Source organism: Vulpes lagopus, chromosome 4 (genome assembly GCF_018345385.1).
Source record: "Vulpes lagopus strain Blue_001 chromosome 4, ASM1834538v1, whole genome shotgun sequence".
NCBI lineage: Eukaryota > Metazoa > Chordata > Mammalia > Carnivora > Canidae > Vulpes > Vulpes lagopus.
In genome coordinates, this window is record NC_054827.1 from 73,183,393 (window position 1) to 73,198,361 (window position 14,969).

The window sequence follows — 14,969 nt, forward strand, 5'->3', positions numbered from 1 at the left end:
CATTATATTCAAAAGAAAGATATAAAAGCACTATTATAAAAAAAATAAAAAAATAAAAGCACTATTATTATTATGTTAAATGTGGCTATTCAAAATGACAATTCTTTTTCTTCTTACAAACAAAATACCTATCTATCATCTATCCATCTATCTATCTATCTCCATTATGCATTTAAATCTATTATTGGAAATTTCTTTCTGTAGTTTGCTTGCTTCAGTATTCATCATAGGAACAGACATTAGGAAGTATCTTTTCACTTAGTAGTGAATGTTCCACAACTAGCGAATAACTTTGGAGAATGTTTCCCTATTAACTGATGAAGCTTTTCTTCTGGGGATGCACAGGTGTTCAGCAGCTCTGACCAGGTATCATAAGTAGATAAATATTTTATGCCTTGATCTCCCTCTATTTCTGAAAACTTAATGAAAAGTTATGGAAACGAACCATTTCAACAATTATGAAAATAAGCCCAGGCAAGAATTTATCTATGCTGGCTACTACTTAGAACTGTTTACCTTCCTCTATCATAGAGTATGGTTACCCTTCCAAAGCCTGGTGGATAGAAATGTTCAATGTTAAACTGGCAATCTTGGCTGATGACTTTATTTTTTTTAAATGAGAAAGTGTATAAAACATATTACTTAGGTTTGGCCACTTGCAAAAATATTATAAGACAGAATATTTTCAGAACTCAACAAAAATGCTTGCACATTATTCTATTAGACATTGCAAAAGGAAATTTTCAGAGACTGGCAATTTCCTTTTGTACATAGCAACATGTGTTCCTTCTCTGCAGATAGGGAAAAACAAATCAGATTTTTCTCAACTTCCTGGGCATTGAAAACTGATTCAGCTGGACCTATGCCAACTGAACAAAAGGAGTCACTTAAATGCAAGAGAGTCACAGAATTTCATGAGAAAACAATAATAATCCCTGAGGTGAGCTCTATTGAGGAAGCATATTGCTAAATTTTAAAAATGAGAACAAAGAGATCAGTTTTCTGTTCCATTCTCTCTTCCTTGTGTTTCTTTAAACTACTGAATGAGTGTACAAAGAAGTGAGATATACAAATGAAAGAAACAGAAAACAGAAAGATTCAACTGAAGTCAATGCATGGCTATAGGGCAAGAATTCCCCCCATTTTTTTAAATACATTTTTTTAGAATTTTTATTTATTTACTTATGATAGTCACAGAGAGAGAGAGAGACAGAGACGTAGGCAGAGGGAGAAGCAGGCTCCATGCACCGGGAGCCCGATATGGGATTCCATCCTGGGTCTCCAGGATCGCGCCCTGGGCCAAAGGCAGGTGCCAAACCGCTGCACCACCCAGGGATCCCCCCCCCCCCCCTTTTTTTTGAGTTGTAACTACTTGAACATTTATTGACCAATACATTATAAAGCCTGAGTCACCATGAGGTGATTCAGTAAAATAAGTACTTTAACGGAATAAAACTAACAATAAAAATAACAATTATGTACATGATAACGAGGCCTAAGCTTAAGAACTACACATATTCTTTTTTTTTTTTTTAAGATTTTATTTAAGATTTTATTTATTCATGAGAGAAATGGATTGAGAGAGAGGCAGAGACACAGGCAGAGGGAGAAGCAGGCTCCATGCAGGGAGCCCAACGTGGGACTTGATCCCGGGTCTCCAGTATCAGGCTCTGGGCTGAAGGCAGCGCCAAACTGCTGAGCCACCTGGGCTGCCCAGCCTACACATATTCTTTTTTTTTTTTTTTTTTTTTTATTTATTTTTTTTTTTGCCTACACATATTCTAAATACTATTTCATACAGTCAAATTAAATGTTTCTGGCTTTGTCCTAATAGGAGAAGAAAAAAACTGGATAGAACTCCCGAAGAGTAAGGATCCGTAACAACACATGGGAACGAGGAGAGAATGTGGTCTGTCCACTTTTGGGAAATGGGACTCCAGGATATGAATGATGCAGCACTAAGAACCACGGATTCTCTCTCACCCCACAATCATCCTCCTTCAGGGCTGCCTTGCTGCCTACATCCTGGGGAGCACTATTAGTATTATATTCCAAATAAATGGTGACCACTGGAACTGTACTATGCAAAAGAGATGTTTCTTATCCAAAGAGAAATGTCAGGAGAGGTTGGTTACTGCATGTTCCCCATCTCCCATGTACACCTCAATCTTCCATTCAAAATCTTCCATTTTGGGGTGGGGGTGGGGAATCAGGACAGTCTTATTTATGATGGCAACATACAAGACTCCACACTTAGGTGTGCCGGCGGGACAAGGACCGAGCCCAGGCCTTCTGCTTCTCCTCGGTATTCCTGGGGGCAAACGTCTCCTGCAGTTTCTTCCACATTCCTTTACTCATTTCCGTAGACTCTTCCACAGTGTCTGTGGACAGGATCAGCTTGTACTCTTCCACAGACAGGCCACTGAAGCTCGTGTCTCTGGGGCGAGGGTACTTGTGCTTGTAATAGTTTGAATGGAGTCTTGCTAAGCTCTCATGCATCTGATCACAGGCCTCAGGTTCTGCCATCTGGGTGTTCTCTCCCTCCCGAAAGGCCTACGCTACCCGCCGCCGCAGGTGAGTGCCCAGGTCCCGGCCCCGTTTGCTCTCGTCCGCCGGCCGTTCCTCACAGAGCTTCACCAAACGCCCAGAGCGCCTGGCCGCCATCTTGGGCCCCGCTTGTCTCCGCCCCTGAGGGAGGAGTGCTTTTTTTTTTTTTTAAAAAGATTTTATTTATTTATTCATGGACACACAAAGAGAGAGAGAGAGGCAGAGACACAGGCAGAGGGAGAAGCAGGCTCCATGCAGGGGTCGAGGGGTATCACACGAATGAAGAATCTCTGAAGAAGTGTGTCGAGGATTACACAGTGAGGACTGAGGAGGCGGCGGTACAGCCCTGAAGGCCCACGCTGGCCAGTGAGGAGATCGCCCAGGTGCGCGGCAAGGCCCGAGGCCTTCCAGGCCAGCCTGAGGAAGGAGCAGATGCGCATCCAGTCACTGGAGAAGACAGTAGAGCAGAAGACTAAGGAAAATGAAGAATTAACCCGAATCTGTGATGACCTCATTTCCAAGCTGGGGAAGATCTGACCTGAAGCCCCTCCCCCCATTTCTGTATATCTGTCTGTCTGTCTGTCTGGGGAAGGTTTTGTGTTCTTTCCTCTCACTTAACCTCTGGTTTTTAAACTAGACTACTTTAAGAAGAGTAAATAAAGTTTCCCTTAGGTTCGGAAAAAAAAAAAAAAGGAGGCCCAGGGGCTCCTGTCAGCGAGGACACGGCCCCACATCTTCCTGAAGTCTCACCGCATGCAGCAGCAGCCTAGGAAAAGCTTTCTCAGCTGACAAATGAAAGGATTTTTGGAGCCAGCAAGGAAACACTATGGGTCCATAGGGGCTGTAGTTTTCAGCTGCACATCTCCTTCAGGGCAGCCCGGGGGCCCAGCGGTTTAGCGCCACCTGCAGCCCGGGGTGTGACCCTGGAGACCCGGGATCCAGCCCTGCACGGGCTCCCTGCGTGGAGCCGGCTTCTCCCTCTGCCTGTGCCTCTGCCTCTCTCTCTCTCTCTCTCTCTCTCTCTCTCTTGCGTCTCATGAATGAATAAATAAAATCTTCAAAAAATAAAATAATCATCCCCTTCAAACAGTATTATGCTAATTCACATAGGTAGATTTTCCATTTCCCTGTCTCATTCTTTGTTCCAAAATCTGCATTCAATTTACTTCTACATGTGTTTAAAAAAAAAAACACTGCCAGATTTCAGGTTGTACTACAACACTGTGGTCATCAAGACAGTGTGGTACTGGCACAAAAACAGACACATAGATCAATGGAACAGAATAGAGAACCCAGAAGTGGACCCTGAACTTTATGGTCAACTAATATTCGATAAAGGAGGAAAGACTACCCATTGGAAGAAAGACAGTCAAAAAAAAAAAAAAAAAAAAGACATTTGCTGCACGTGAAGATCTACGATCATTAGAACAAGTAGTGGCTCCAGCCGAGAGAAGACAGTGTGTGCCATTAATAAGGTGCTGAAGGGAAGGGCGCCTGACCGAGGAGGACAGACAAATGAAATTGAACCACCACCCCCTGAAATGCCCCCTTGGCAAAAGAGACAAGAAGGGGGCAGAAGGTGTGGTTGGGGAGGTGGAGGTTTTTTTTTTTTCAGGTCAGAGTTGTCTTCTATTTTTACGTTTTAAAAATAAGTTAAGTGTTCCAGGTAAAATAAACATATCCATTTCTTAGAATAATTTGTGCATCTCAAGCATTTAATACACGATGATTTCAATTCATTTCTTCATGATCTTTCCTTCGAGGACAGAAGAGCTTGGTCTAACCGGGCCACGCAAAATTTTAAGAATGATGTGAGCAAAATGTGCAGGGAACCAGTAACTTCTCTCACCTTTCCAACTAAATGAGCTCAGTGCCGCTCAACCCCTGCGTACAGTCAGAACTGCTCGCTGTCTTACGATCCGTGACGGGTCCTTAGCGATCTCTGCGTTCTCTGGTCCGAGCAGAGCCACCCCGTGCGTGCTCTTCCCAATGCCACGGACTTGTATATTTGTACAAAAAGACAGTTTTATTTTTCTAAAAAAAAAGAAAAGAAAAAAGAAAAAAATCAAAAGGGGGTACTTAAAACCACACTTCGCATTCCCTAGCCAGAAACATTTACTATGGTGGATCAGCCCTCATTTTGTTATTTTTTGTGAACTTTGGAAGGAGGACAAGATCACTGGAATTCAAAGAAAACCTTGTTCAGAAGTTGCCTTTATGGGGTTTCTGAAGGAGGTTATGCAAAATGTGACAAAAGGACTACATCGCATTGTGCTTTTTGATTGAATCACCATAGATTCAGTGGCTGTGCCCAGTGTGGGATGCCTGACAACCAGGTGTAATGACCCGGTGTGTCATTAAACCTTTGGGGGGGGGGGAGGTTAAAAGTCACTACCTGTCAAGGTTTGTGTTTACCCCCCTGTAAATGATGTACATTGTGTATTTTGTTGGTAAGTATTTTGGTACTTCTAAGACATGTATTATTAAACAGATTTTTACAAACAAACAACAAACAAACACCGCCCGCCCATCCCCAGCTGACCTCTTCCCGCTGCTCCTAGCCTCACCCACCCGAGCCGGAGCCGGAGCCAGGAACCGCCTCCCGTCCCTGGAAGCACTCACACCTCCCTGTTGGCTGTTCACCCCCAGCTGTTTCCCTTCAGCCCTTAAACCACCCTTAGGTCCCCACTGCCAGGGCTCAGCCCCCGCCCCCCGCCACTTCCCAGCCCTGCAGGCCCCAGCTACCCCTCTCCTCTCAGGTTGGAGGCAATCCCCCTTCCCATCCCCGCCCCCACCCCAGTACGGGTCTCAGCCTCTCCAGCAGGCCTCAGCTCCGGATCGCCCCCGCCCCGCCCCCGGCGACACCCCTGTCTCCGCCCCAGTCCTGCCTCCTCCCCCCGTATTTGTAAGTGTCGGGTCGCGGCGGGCTGTGGGCCGGCGTCCCCGCGCCTATCGCAGGCAGTGAGTGTGCCGCGGCCGAGCCATCCGCGAGTGCGTGTGCGTGTGCGCGTGCGCGTGTCGAGGCCGTGTGGAGCGCATTGTACAGCAGATTTTCATGAATAAAATTGTTTTAGATAAAAATGAATAAATAAAATAAAATAAAAATAAAACTGTCCTGATCCCCCCCCCCCCAAAAGATCCTAGGTGGTTCAGTCCTCCACCCGGTGTTGGCTCTGAGAGGAGGAGGTGGTCTTAGGCAGTGAAGGGCCCTCCCTACATTTTACCTCCTTACCCGGTCGCTCATAATGAGGCACCATATATCCTCTCACTCTGTGGGATAACAGAGCCACTACCCCCTCTCCTGGATGCCCAGTCTTGTTTGGTGGGAGACGGTGAGGACCCCAGGATGCAGTGTTCCTGGCCCAAAGGGCCCTTGTTGGCTACTGGGTTTTAGTTTGCAGTCCTGTGTGCTTCCCTCTCTTAGGGCCATGTCCCTAGTTGTCAATAAAATATTTCCTAACCTCCTGGAAAAAAAAAAAAAAAAAAAAAAAAAAACCCATGGACATTCAACAACCATTTGGGGGTAATTGTTATCAGTTGAGATTCTTTTAATTAAGGTGTCAGAAAACCCAATTCAACCTAGCTTAATTTTTTTTTTTTTTTTAAAAAAAGGAATTTATTGTTTCATGTTCAGGGGTATACTGACTTTACACAAATAGATGGTATCATGAGAATCCTGTGTGTCTCTCTCCACTCCTTGGCTCCACTTCCTCTGTGTTGACTGTTCTTTGACAGTACTTTGTAAATTGTTTAGAGCTGTACAAACTACTAAAAGACAAACTTTTCTGTTACTGATCATTTCTCCTGCTTTTATCAATTCCAAAGGAAACAGAATTATCTTGTGAGAACAACCAGCCTATTAGTCAATAAATGGATATATAACTTGAGGAATAAAAGTGACCACACCCTTAAAAATGAAACAGATAATTTGGTCTGAATCAGAATTGCTGGGGCAGGGCTTGAGTGCCTACATTTTTTTTTTTTTTTTGAGTGCCTACATTTTTAATAGCTCTCTACTTAATATGTTGCATAAGACCACTGGTCTGCACATTCAACAGACAGCACCAAGAACTAGTGTCCTACCTTTCTGAAATGTTTAAAGGAATTCAATAGTTATTCTAATATTAAAATGTATCTAAATTATACTATTGCCAAACTTTTTATCTGTGGCAGTCTTAAGAATGAATGTTTCAGGTTTTCTAAAATGGCCAGGACCCACAGAAGTATCTCAGCTTTTCTCAAACTTTATTCCCTGTGTTTACTCTCACCTTCAGATAGCTTTTATTCACATATGATTTTAGGGAAAAATTCAGGTAAAATTTGAAACCCCAGTATGAATTGCCATAAGTGTGTTGGCATATCTTTGAGATATTAATATACATTCTTTTTTTTCTCCCCAGCATTTCCTCCATCCCTTTCCCTTATTCAAACAAACATGCCTGATAAAAAAAAACAAAAACAAAAACAAAAAAACAACCACTCTCTTGCACCATACAAAGATAAACTCAAAATGGATGAAAGATCTAAATGTGAGACAAGATTCCATCAAAATCTTAGAGAAGAACACAGGCAACACACTTTTTGAACTCGGCCACAGTAACTTCTTACAAGATACATCCATGAAGGCAAAAGAAACAAAAGCAAAAATGAACTATTGGGACTTCATCAAGATAAGAAGCTTTTGCACAGCAAAGGATATAGTCAACAAAACTAAAAGACAACCTACAGAATGGGAGAAGATATTTGCAAATGACCTATCAGATAAAGGGCTAGTATCCAAGATCCATAAAGAACTTATTAAACTCAAAACCAAAGAAACAAACAATCCAATCATGAAATGAGCAATAGACATGAGCAGAAATCTCACAGAGGAAGACATAGACATGGCCAACATGCACATGAGAAAATGCTCTGCATCACTTGCTATCAAGGAAATACAAATCAAAACCACAAATGAGATCCCACCTCACACCAGTGAGAATGGGGAACATTAACAAGGCAGGAAACCACAAATGTTGGAGAGGATGCGGAGAAAAGGGAACCCTCTTACACTGTTGATGGGAATGTGAACTGGTGCAGCCATTCTGGAAAACTGTGTGCAGGTTCCTCAAAGAGTTAAAAACAGACCTGCCCTACAACCCAGCAATTGCACTGTTGGGGATTTACCCCAAAGATACAGATGCAATGAAACACCAGGACACCTGCACCCCAATGTTTATAGCAGCAATGTCCACAATAGCCAAACTGTGGAAGGAGCCTCGGTGTCCATCAAAAGATGAATGGATACAGAAGATGTGGTTTATGTATACAATGGAATATTCCTCAGCCATTAGAAACGACAAATACCCACCATTTGCTTCGACGTGGATGGAACTGGAGGGTCTTATGCTGAGTGAAATGAGTCAATCGGAGAAGGAAAAACATTATATGGTCTCATTCATTTGGGGAATATAAATAATAGTGAAAGGGAATAGAAGGGAAGGGAGAAGAAATGGGTAGGAAATGCCAGAAAGGGAGACAGAACATAAAGACTCCTAACTCTGGGAAACGAACTAGGGGTGGTAAAAGGGGAGGAGGGCAGGAGTGGGGGTGAATGGGTGACGGGCACTGACGGGGGCACTTGACGGGATGAGCACTGGGTGTTATTCTGTATGTTGGCAAATTGAACACCAATAAAAAAATAAATTTATTATTAAAAAGAAACATGCCTGAGAGAAGTAAAACAAGGCAAAACCAGAAAAGCCTAACAGTCATTCTGGCTATGGTTTTCAACTGCCAAAGAACTTAAATGGACAATATCTGGGGTAGAGACAACATACTCAGAAGAAATGAAGAAAAAAAGGTATCATATCTGTCACCTCCACCTACTACCTCTGCCAGACACACATATAGACTAGAAATAAGTTCTCTAATTGGTGATTATAGAGATTTTGGAAAGCCCTATATAGAAGACATAATGGGGCCAGGACCCTTAGGGAGAAGACATAATTGTGGTGAATTTAAGCAGATGAGAATAAAGAAAACCCAGAGTCTCTCATGCTTCCTTACTCCCAAAGCTTGACACAGAAACAGCAAAAATTATCCTGTACCCCACCCTCTCAACTCCACCAAGATTGGCACATAAATAAAAGGAGATAGAGAAGCTAAGAGAGCCAGGTGGACACAAATAGGAGAATTTTAGACTGTCCTGACTCAGCTGACTAAACCTCTTGGTCATCTGACACGCATTCAATCTTTCTTCTGGAGAAAAAAATGAACTTTGTGAAGATGGAATGTCATTTGCAGAGTGCAAGACCACAAAACTCGAACCATTCTGTTCCCAAAAAGTAATGTGTATATATTACAAAGGGGTGGGGGAAGCAAGGGATTATTGACAAAGCCTTTACATCTATTCATACGAATTCTTATATGCCTGTATTTTAGTTATCTATTGCTGCAATAACAAATTATTCCAAACTTAACGGCTTAAACTTATAATAATTATTTATCTCACATGGTTTCTGTAGGTCAAGAATTTCAGAGTGGCTTAGCTCTGTCAATTTGCTTCAGGTTCTCTCCTGAGTTAAAATGTCAGCTAAGACTACACTCATGTAACATCTTGACTAAGTCTGGAAGATCTAACTTCCCAGGTAGGTCATTTACAGGACAAACAAGTTCACCGTGGCTATTGGCAATTGGTCTCAGTTCCTCTCCTCCACAAAACTGCTTGAGGATTCTCAAAATATGGTGGCTGGCTTTCCTGGGGAGACAGATAGTGAAGAGAAGGCAGACACCACAATCTCTTTTATGACTAACATTCAGAAATTGCACATTGTTATTTCCTCCAAGATCCTATTGGTTATATGGATCAAATCTACTGATTATGGGAGAAGATCATACAAGAACAAGAATGCCAGAAGGAATGCCTCATTAGGCACCACCTTTGAAGCCTGGCTACCACCATCTAAAGGAAGCAGTGTTTTTTGAACTTAACTCTGAATGAACTTTTTGTTCATTTCCCAAAGACAAGGCATCATAGGGATATGGAAAGATTCATCTTTGTTGCTTACACCAAAAAAATGAAACATGAAACCTCATCAGTAAAGCACTGGGAAGCCATTGTGGAAATATCTGATTTTTATTTAATTTTATTTTCAATGGAAAGTAAAGGGTATTGCTATAAAAAAAAAACTCTTCTGATTAATGTCTGTTTCCTAAAATCCTAACCTTCCACTCATCACTTAATGAAAATAACCAACTAACTTAGGGCCTGGCAAGGAGAATAGAGTTTTTCCTGATCTGTGTCCAAAGAATTACTAGCAACAACTGCTGTGTACCAATGACTAACGGAGCATTTGTCCACTCCCACCTCTGTGCCCTGGTATTATGTAAGCCCCCAAACCTGTGTATAATCCTGGAAAGGTAAGTAAAATGCAAATAGCACAATAAAGGCTTAAGCTAAATTAAGACACAGAAAGACAGTATAGGTTGTATTTCTTTCACACATGTCCAAAATACCCACTACCCAAGGATTCTGATAAAAATTGAACCAATGCTTGAAGTAGAAGACAAAAATATCACTAATTTTATCTACATGAAATAAAACAATTTGGAAATTTAATCCATTTGGTCGCTTCACTTAGTCAACTCATTTTATTTTTTTAGAGATTTAATTTTATCTTTTTAATTGTAAATTGTATTTTATTTGAGAGAGAGAGCACAAATAGGGGAAGGGGCAGAGACCGAAGGAGAAGGACAAGAAGACTCCTTCAGGAGCAGGGAGCCTGATCCCAGGACCCTGAGATTATAACCTGAGCCAAAGTCAGAGACTTACCTGCCTGAGCCACCCAGGTGCCCCTAGTCAACTCAATTAAAAAAAATCTTCAAAGGTTTTAAACAGAATTATATTGTAGAGTCTTACTTCTATTAAGAATAACAACAATAATAAAATAAATCACTTGTATGTTAAGCACTATATACTAGGCACATTTTTTCATCTCATTTGTCTCCAAAAAACCCTGAGATTTGTGCATTACTATTCACAATTTTCACATGTGAAATCTCAGAGTCAGAAAGGTTAAATAACTTACCCAAGAATATTTAGTAAAGCCAGGGTTGAAATTCCTGACTCCAAAACCTGTGTTCACTACCCTTAAGCACACGTTTGCCAATAAAGTGGTCTCCTTTTCGAACAGAAGGCAAATTTAAAATATTTTGAGAAAAATATTTACTACAGAAATATCAAATGTATAACATAGAAGGAGAAAAAAATTCACCATCATTATCAATTCTAACAAGTACCTACTATGTCCAAAATACTCTAAGATTTTAAAAATAATAATTAAAAACATACCTCCAAAACTGAGCAGTGTGTCATGGCAGCAGCAGTGAGATGGAACATGACAGCTAAAATGAAAAATTTCTTACCACACAGTGGGTTCTGCAGTCTAAAGTATTGACTGCAAAACTTCTCGGACCAGACATAAGGGAAAAGGCATACTAATTAACCAGCTCTAAGAGAAAACCTTAGATGTCTTCGTTTTATAAAATATTCTTCATCTATCCTATTTCCTCATTCTCATCTAGTTACAACTACCAGAAGGAAAATTTAACTTTGAGACTTGAACATTTGTGATTGTTAGCCAAGCGTCTCTTTATCCATGTTTTTAAGAGAGAAACCGAGTCAAAAGAAGTCAACCTTCTTGTGAGTTGCCCAAGCCATACAAATGGAGTCAGCCAAAGAAAGGTACAGTATTTTACTTGTCCTTGTAACATAGTCTTATACCCAAAGTTTCCTCATCCTTTGGAAAATGAGATAGTTCATATAAATATATATACATATATTAAGATTAACATAATCTGAAAATCTTAACAAGCAGAAGTTTATTATTTTAATACATAAACTTTGGAGCTAATCTACTAATAATTATATAATTACTATTTTATCACTTCATACTATGTAGCTATATCACTGCTCAGAAATTTTTTACCCAACTATAATTAACATACAGTGCTATATTAGCTTCAGGTGTACAACGTAATGATTCAACAATTGTATCCATTGCTCACTGCTCATCACAAGTGTACTCTTAATCCCCTCATTTCACACATAGCCAGCTCACCTTCCCTCTGACAACTACCAATTTGTTCTGTATAGTTAAGAGTATGGGCTTTGTTTGTTTGTATCTTTTTTCTTTGTTCATTTGTTCTGTTTCTTAAATTTGACACACAGGTGAAATCACATGGTATTTGTCTTTCTCTGATGGACTTTCTTCACTCAGCATTATACCCTCTAGGTCATCCATGTTTCTGCGAATGGAAAGATTTCACTCTTTTTTTAATGGCTGAGTAATATTTCATTGTGTATATATACCACATCTTCCTTATCCATCCATCTACCAGTGGATACATGGGCAGCTTCCATAGCTTGCTTTTCTAAATAATGCTGGAATAACCAGAGGGTACATATATCTTTTCTAACTAGTGTTTTCATTTTCTTTGGATAAATACCCAGAAGTGAAATTACTGGATCATATGGTAATTGTTTTTAATTTTTTGAGGAATCTTCATAACATTTTCCACAGTGGCTACACCAGCTTGCATTTTCATCAACAACACAAACAGATTCCTTTTTCTCCACATTCTCACTAACACTTGTTATTTCTTGTTGGCTTTGATTTTAGCCATTTTGGCAGGTGTATGGTGAGATCTCATTGTGGTTTTGATCTGCATTTCCCTGATGATGAGTGATGTTGATCTTTTCATGTTTCTATTGGTCATCTGTATACCTTGTTTAGAAAATGTCTTTAGTTCCTTTGCTCATTTTTTAAAAAAGATTTATTTATTTATTTATTTATTTATTTATTTAAGAGAAAGAGAGAGAGCAGGGGGAGGAGCAGAGGGAGAAAAAATTCTCACACAGACTGCCCCCTGAGCACAGTGCCTGATGTGGACCTCAATTCTAAGACACTGGGCCAAAACCAAGACCCAGTCAATTAACCAACTGAGCCAGCTGGGTAACCCTCTGCTCATTTTTAATTGGATTATTTTGGGGGTTTTTATGTTGCGTTATATAAATCTTTATATATTTTGGGTATTAAACCTTTATTGGAAACATCATTTGCAAATACATTCTCCCATTTACTAAGTTGTTTTTTTGTTTTGTTTTGTTGATGCTTTCCTTCACTGTGCAAAAGCTTTTTATTTTGGTATAGTCTCAATAGTTTATTTTTGCTGTTGAGTCTCTTGCTTGAGGAGACATATCTAGAAAAGTATTGCTACAACTGATATTAAAGAGATTACTGCCTATGTTTTTGTCTAGAAATTTTATTTTTATTTTTTAAGATTTTATTTATTTATTCATGAGAGACACAGAGAGAAGCAGAGACATAGGCAGAGGAAGAAGCAGGCTCCCTGCAAGGAGCCCAGTGCAAAACTCGATCCCAGGACCCTGATATCACATCCTGAGCCAAAGGCAGATGCTCAGTCACTAAGCCACCCAAGCATCCCTCATCCAGCAATTCTATGGTTCAGGTCTCACATTTAGGTCCTTATACCATTTTGAGTTTATTTCTATGCATAGTATTAGAAAGTGGTACAGTTTTCCCAACACCATTGTTGAAGAGACTGCCTTTTCCCCATTGCATCTTCTTGCTTCCTTTGTGATTGATTAATTGTTCATAAAACCATGGATTTATTTCTGGGCTCTATATTCTATTCTATTGACCTATGTGTCTATTTTTGTGCCAGCACCAAACTGTTTTGATTGCTACAGCTTTGTAGTACATCTTAAAACCTGGGACTGTGATACCTCTAGTTTTGATTTTCTTTTTCAAGATTGCTTTGGTTCTTTGGGCTTTAAAATATGTGGTTCCATACATATTTTAGGATCATTTGTTCTAGTTCTGTGAAAAATACTGATAGGGATTACATTAAAATTTATAGATTGCTTTGGCTAGAATGGACATTTTAACAATATTTGTTCTTCCAACCCATGAGCATGGAACATCTTTCATTTGTTTATGTCATCTTTAATTTCTTTCATCAGTGTTCTATAGTTTTTGGAGTATAGGTCCTTTCACCTCCTTAGTTAAGTTTATTCCTAGGTATTTTTTTCTTTTTAGTGCAAGTGTAAATGGGATTGTTTTATTACTTTCTCTTTCTGCTACTTCATTATTATTATATAAAAATGCAACTGGTTTCTGTATATTAATTTTTGTGCCCTATGATTTTACTGAATTATCAGTACTAGTAGTTTTTTAGTGGATTCTTTATGGTTTTCAATATACACTCTCATATCATCTTCAAATAGTGGAAGTTTTACCTCTTCCTTACCAATTTGGATGTCTTCTATTGATTGGCTGATTTTTTTTTTTTAAATATGTAACACTTCACAAATTTGTATGTCTTCCATGCACAGTGGCCATGTCAATCTTCCATGCATTGTTCCAATTCTTTAAATTATGTGCTGCAGAAGCAAACACTATTTCTTTTTGTTGTCTGATTGCTGTGGCTAGGACTTCCAGTACTATGTTGAATAAAGAGTACAAGTGGACATCTTTGTCTTATTCCTGATCTTAGAGGAAAAGTTCTTAGTTTTTCTGCATGAAGTATGAGGTTAGCTGTCGGTTTTTCATTTTGGCCTTTGTGATGTTGAGGTATGTTCCCTCTAAATCTACTTTGTTGACAGTTTATATCATGAATGGATGTTGTACTTTGTCAAATACTTTTTCTGCATCCATTGAAATGATCATATGGTTTTTATCCTTTCTCTTATTGATGTGATGTATCATGTTGATTGACTTGCAAATATTGAAGCACTCTTGTATCTTTGGAATAAATCCCACTTGATTGAGGAGAATGATTTTTTTTAATGTATTGTTGGATACAGTTTGCTAGAATTTTGTGGAGGATTTTTGCATCTACATTCATCAGAGATATTGATCTTTAGTTTACTTTTTCTTACAGTGTCACCATAAATTCTTGAAATGGCTTTTTACAAATCAGAAAGAAGAGGGGTGGCTGCAGGAAATATTTTTTAATTTGTTAGAATTCCATCTCAGATTACTTCTTTTCAGACTGCTGTACCTCACTCGTAGCAGGCTGGCATTGATGAGAAAACAAAAATAATTATGCAATTACTATGAAGCTCTGTGTTCAAAGGTAATTTTTACTTCACAAATGGCAGTAGACTGGATGGGAATCAGTCCCCTTGTCTATTTAATTTCCTCCAAAGCATCTGAAGACATATAAGAAAGTTTATAGCATTAATTCAATGTGTATCCAAGATTTTCTTGATCTTAACAGTCAGATTCACTCTGCAGTTTAATAGCCAAAATCCTTCCTACAAAATAAGAAAAGGAATAAAATTCCATCGGAAACTCAGAACAGCTTTTGGAAAAGTGAATATTTCTAAAGTTTAGCATATTTATGTCTTATTTCAC

The 14,969-nt window shown here is 39.5% G+C and overlaps 1 non-coding gene and 1 pseudogene across 1 annotated transcript; both read right to left on the reverse strand.

Moving 5' to 3' along the window:
• Positions 1-1,663: 1,663 nt before the first annotated feature.
• On the reverse strand, positions 1,664-5,283 carry LOC121490186 (annotated as a pseudogene).
• An 8,617-nt stretch (positions 5,284-13,900) lies between these two features.
• Positions 13,901-14,009, reverse strand: LOC121490235. The gene has a single exon (XR_005987558.1). It is a non-coding gene; the product is annotated as a U6 spliceosomal RNA (small nuclear RNA).
• Between the last annotated feature and the right edge of the window lie 960 nt (positions 14,010-14,969).